Below are 6,234 nucleotides of genomic sequence, written 5' to 3'. Positions count from 1 at the left end.
GAAGTCCTCAAGGCTAACTGGATAACATATCGATGACATATATTATTGATATAAGATATCAAGTATTCTGAATAAGCCTTATGTATGTGCACGTAGTACAATCTATTGCAGGTACAGTAATTCGACCACATAGGTATATGTGTGAACATAGACAGTAAGTGAAAACTGTGCATATAGTGCACATGCGCGCACACATGATATTCGAATCAACAAAAAGTGCTGTAAGGCTGACATAATGCATATCTACAACAGTCCACAAGATTAACCAAATGACATATCGATGACATGTATTATTTATTCATTGTACATTATTACAGGTGAAGGCAACCATCTTGATCAAGGTGTTCATCTTTATGTAGTCCACAAGCTCAACCTATTGCCCTATTAGAGGGGGACCGCTAGTACTATATGTCAAGTCATTCTATATTATAATGGTGTGTATGCTATATACAGTTAAGACTGGTGTGTGGCTGTCAATACAGGTCAACAATGCTGATGCTGTATAAGTTTGTAATGTTCAAATAAAACAGTTCAAAGATGTTTCTTCATTAAGCCCCAGGGGATATTTTGTGTCCAATAGGTATAACCAGTACTTTTCTTTTTGAGACTAAGGGGTCGATTCATGGAATTAATGTGCGCCGAAAATTCCCTCGCAGAGGTGCCAAAACGTGCGAATCGCGGGAAAAGTGCGAAAATCGCAGTCAAGTGCGAAAATCGCAGGAAAACCAGCGCACAGCGATTCATGGAAGTCCGTGCGCGAGAAAACATTGGATGTGCGCTAAAAATGTGCGCCGCGCACGCCGGCGCACAGGTCATCGAACAGCGTGCGCCACGGTCACTGCGAAATCGCACATAGCGCGGCGCACATCATAAAAAGTAGGCGGAACACGGGGCGTAACACTCGGAATGGGGAACAACGCGTGAAAATATGGGCGTCACGGGGGAAGTACAGGAGGCAAGTGCGTGGAACGCCCACACGCTCGCCTACAACCCGTATTCATGGAATCGAATAGGGCAAACCAGCGCACGGTCAAAGACGCGCACAGGGCCAAACAAGTACGCCACAAGAAAGCAGGCGGTAGAGCCCCTGCGACTGAAAAAAATGTGCGCCAAAATGTGCGCTAACAAAAAGCACCCATATACAGCCATGATGAATGGCCCATACAGTGGCCCTCTAGGACAAATGAGGTGCAAAGGGGCCCCGGCAAACACGGACACCCGCTGTGTGAAAAATAGCGTGTGCGCGTGTTCCTGGGTGCGCGGGAAGTTCCACACGTGATTAGCCTGGGTACGTGTACTTCGGAGTGCGCGGGAAGTTCCACACTCGATTGGCCTGGGTAGGTGGGGGTGCGTGGGAAGTTCCACACGCGATTGGCATGGGTACGTGTACTACGGGGTGCGCGGGAAGTTCCACACGCGATTGGCCTGGCTAGGTGGGGGTGCGCCGGAAGTTCCACACGCGATTGGCCTGGGTACGTGTATTCCGATGTGCGCGGAAGATTCACATGCGATTTCTGCAGGGTACGTGTATTTCGGTGGTGCCGGGGAATGCTACACGTGATTTGGCCATGTGGGTCCCCCCATGTGTTCCCTCTACACCCTCCACGGCCCCTGCAGGCAGCCCACACCACAGGGTACTACCCTGCACCCCTGCTCATGTCCCACAGGCAACCCATCCACCATGGCCATGCCCACCAGCCAACCCACATGTCACCTTGTACTAGTGATCACCAACACATGTCTCCCACCACCCCCACCCCCCAGCCACCAGGGGCAGCCTCCACCAGGCCCCCACTCATGTCTCCCACCACCCCCACCCCCCAGCAGTGCAGGGGCAGCCTCCACCAGGCCCCCACTCATGTCTACCACCACCCCCACCCCCCAGCAGTGCAGGGGCAGCCTCCACCAGGCCCCCACTCATGTCTACCACCACCCCACCCCCCAGCAGTGCAGGGGCAGCCTCCACCAGGCCCCCACTCATGTCCCTTATTACCCCCACCCCCAGCAGTGCAGGGGCAGCCTCCACCAGGCCCCCACTCATGTCTCCCCCCACCCCCCAGCAGTGCAGGGGCAGCCTCCACCAGGCCCCCACTCATGTCTCCCACCACCCCCACCCCCAGCCACCAGGGGCAGCCTCCACCAGGCCCCCACTCATGTCTCCCACCACCCCCACCCCCCAGCCACCAGGGGCAGCCTCCACCAGGCCCCCACTCATGTCTCCCACCACCCCCACCCCCCAGCAGTGCAGGGGCAGCCTCCACCAGGCCCCCACTCATGACTCCCACCACCCCCACCCCCCAGCCACCAGGGGCAGCCTCCACCAGGCCCCCACTCATGTCTCCCACCACCCCCACCCCCCAGCAGTGCAGGGCAGCCTCCACCAGGCCCCCACTCATGTCTCCCACCATCCCCACCCCCCAGCCACCAGGGGCAGCCTCCACCAGGCCCACACTCATGTCTTCCACCACCCCCACCCCCCAGCCACCAGGGACAGCCTCCACCAGGCCCCCACTCATGTCTCCCACCACCCCCACCCCCCAGCAGTGCAGGGGCAGCCTCCACCAGGCGCCCACTCATGTCTCCCACCACCCCCACCCCCAGCCACCAGGGGCAGCCTCCACCAGGCCCCCACTCATGTCTCCCACCACCCCCACCCCCCAGCGGTGCAGGGGCAACCTCCACCAGGCCCCCACTCATGTCTCCCACCACCCCCACCCCCCACCAGGGGCAGCCTCCACCAGGCCCCCACTCATGTCTCCCACCACCCCCACCCTCCAGCAGTGCAGGGGCAGCCTCCACCAGGCCCCCACTCATGTCTCCCACCACCCCCACCCCCCAGCCACCAGGGGCAGCCTCCACCAGGCCCCCACTCATGTCTCCCACCACCCCCACCCCCCGCCAGGGGCAGCCTCCACCAGGCCCCCACTCATGTCCAACTCATGTCTCCCACCACCCCTACCCCCCAGCCACCAGGGGCAGCCTCCACCAGGCCCCCACTCATGTCTCCCACCACCCCCCACCAGAGGCAGCCTCCACCAGGCCCCCACTCATGTCTCCCACCACCCCCACCCCCCAGCCACCAGGGGCAGCCTCCACCAGGCCCCCACTCATGTCTCCCACCAACCCCACCCCCCAGCCACCAGGGGCAGCCTCCACCAGGCCCCCTCTCATGTCTCCCACCACCCCCACCCCCCATCCACCAGGGGCAGCCTCCACCAGGCCCCCACTCATGTCCAACTCATGTCTCCCACCACCCCCACCCCCCAGCAGTGCAGGGGCAGCCTCCACCAGGCCCCCACTCATGACTCCCACCACCCCCACCCCCCAGCCACCAGGGGCAGCCTCCACCAGGCCCCCACTCATGTCTCCCACCACCCCCACCCCCCAGCAGTGCAGGGCAGCCTCCACCAGGCCCCCACTCATGTCTCCCACCATCCCCACCCCCCAGCCACCAGGGGCAGCCTCCACCAGGCCCCCACTCATGTCTTTCTTCCACCACCCTCACCCCCCAGCCACCAGGGACAGCCTCCACCAGGCCCCCACTCATGTCTCCCACCACCCCCACCCCCCAGCAGTGCAGGGGCAGCCTCCACCAGGCGCCCACTCATGTCTCCCACCACCCCCACCCCCCAGCCACCAGGGGCAGCCTCCACCAGGCCCCCACTCATGTCTCCCACCACCCCCACCGCCCAGCAGTGCAGGGGCAACCTCCACCAGGCCCCCACTCATGTCTCCCACCACCCCCACCCCCCACCAGGGGCAGCCTCCACCAGGCCCCCACTCATGTCTCCCACCACCCCCACCCTCCAGCAGTGCAGGGGCAGCCTCCACCAGGCCCCCACTCATGTCTCCCACCACCCCCACCCCCCAGCCACCAGGGGCAGCCTCCACCAGGCCCCCACTCATGTCTCCCACCACCCCCACCCCCCACCAGGGGCAGCCTCCACCAGGCCCCCACTCATGTCCAACTCATGTCTCCCACCACCCCCACCCCCCAGCAGTGCAGGGGCAGCCTCCACCAGGCGCCCACTCATGTCTCCCACCACCCCACCCCCCAGCCACCAGGGGCAGCCTCCACCAGGCCCCCATTCATGTCTCCCACCACCCCCATCCCCCAGCAGCGCAGGGGCAGCCTCCACCAGGCCCCCACTCATGTCTCCCACCACCCCCACCCCCCACCAGAGGCAGCCTCCACCAGGCCCCCACTCATGTCTCCCACCACCCCCACCCCCCAGCCACCAGGGGCAGCCTCCACCAGGCCCCCACTCATGTCTCCCACCAACCCCACCCCCTAGCCACCAGGGGCAGCCTCCACCAGGCCCCCGCTCATGTCTCCCACCACCCCCACCCCCCATCCACCAGGGGCAGCCTCCACCAGGCCCCCACTCATGTCCAACTCATGTCTCCCACCACCCCCACCCCCCAGCAGTGCAGGGGCAGCCTCCACCAGGCCCCCACTCATGTCCCCTATTACCCCCACGCCCCCGCAGTGCAGGGGCAGCCTCCACCAGGCCCCCACTCATGTCTCCCACCACCCCCACCCCCCAGCAGTGCAGGGGCAGCCTCCACCAGGCCCCCACTCATGTCTCCCACCACCCCCCAGCAGTGCAGGGGCAGCCTCCACCAGGCGCCCACTCATGTCTCCCACCACCCCCCAGCCACCAGGGGCAGCCTCCACCAGGCCCCCACTCATGTCTCCCACCACCCCCACCGCCCAGCAGTGCAGGGGCAACCTCCACCAGGCCCCCACTCATGTCTCCCACCACCCCCACCCCCCACCAGGGGCAGCCTCCACCAGGCCCCCACTCATGTCTCCCACCACCCCCACCCTCCAGCAGTGCAGGGGCAGCCTCCACCAGGCCCCCACTCATGTCTCCCACCACCCCCACCCCCCAGCCACCAGGGGCAGCCTCCACCAGGCCCCCACTCATGTCTCCCACCACCCCCACCCCCCACCAGGGGCAGCCTCCACCAGGCCCCCACTCATGTCCAACTCATGTCTCCCACCACCCCCACCCCCCAGCAGTGCAGGGGCAGCCTCCACCAGGCGCCCACTCATGTCTCCCACCACCCCACCCCCCAGCCACCAGGGGCAGCCTCCACCAGGCCCCCATTCATGTCTCCCACCACCCCCATCCCCCAGCAGTGCAGGGGCAGCCTCCACCAGGCCCCCACTCATGTCTCCCACCACCCCCACCCCCCACCAGAGGCAGCCTCCACCAGGCCCCCACTCATGTCTCCCACCACCCCCACCCCCCAGCCACCAGGGGCAGCCTCCACCAGGCCCCCACTCATGTCTCCCACCAACCCCACCCCCTAGCCACCAGGGGCAGCCTCCACCAGGCCCCCGCTCATGTCTCCCACCACCCCCACCCCCCATCCACCAGGGGCAGCCTCCACCAGGCCCCCACTCATGTCCAACTCATGTCTCCCACCACCCCCACCCCCCAGCAGTGCAGGGGCAGCCTCCACCAGGCCCCCACTCATGTCCCCTATTACCCCCACGCCCCCGCAGTGCAGGGGCAGCCTCCACCAGGCCCCCACTCATGTCTCCCACCACCCCCATCCCACAGCCACCAGGGGCAGCCTCCTCCAAGCCCCCACTCATGTCTCCCACCACCCCCACCCCCCAGCCGTGCGATTTGCCTGGGTATGTGTACTTAGGGGTGCGCGGGAAGTTCCACACGCGATTGACCTGGGTATGTGTAACTCGGGGTGCGCGGGAAGTTCCACACGCGATTAGCCTGGGTACGTGTACTTCTGGGAGCGCGTGAAATTCCACACGCGATTTGCCTGGGTACGTGTACTTCGGGGTGCGCGTGAACTTCCACACGCGATTGGGCCTGTGAGAGTGGGTTACATGTATTCCAGGGGTGGGCGGGATTATTTACCCGCAACTGTGCCTGTGAGAGCGTGCTACGTGTATTCCTGGGGTGGGCGGGAAGATTCACACGTTCGCCTACGACATGCCGAAAAATGGTCCAATCCTGAGACACGTACGCCAGCATTAAGCAGGCATACGTCGACCCGCGCAGCATAAAAGTGCGCGCAAAGAACAAACAAGCTCATACGCCAGGATGAATACACCATTCCTAGCAGCAGTGGCCGTGGGTTACCAAAGGAGGAGGAGGATAGTGAGGGCCCGAAGTTTCACTCCCAGAACCAGCCTTTTTGGGATGCCTGATGACCAGGTGTATGGGAGGTACAGGTTTCCCCCACACATAATACTGGACC

This window comes from Ambystoma mexicanum, chromosome 13, assembly GCF_040938575.1.
Source record: "Ambystoma mexicanum isolate Mex_15411 chromosome 13, UKY_AmexF1_1, whole genome shotgun sequence".
Classification (NCBI taxonomy): Eukaryota; Metazoa; Chordata; class Amphibia; order Caudata; family Ambystomatidae; genus Ambystoma; species Ambystoma mexicanum.
This window is presented reverse-complemented; position numbering follows the sequence as displayed.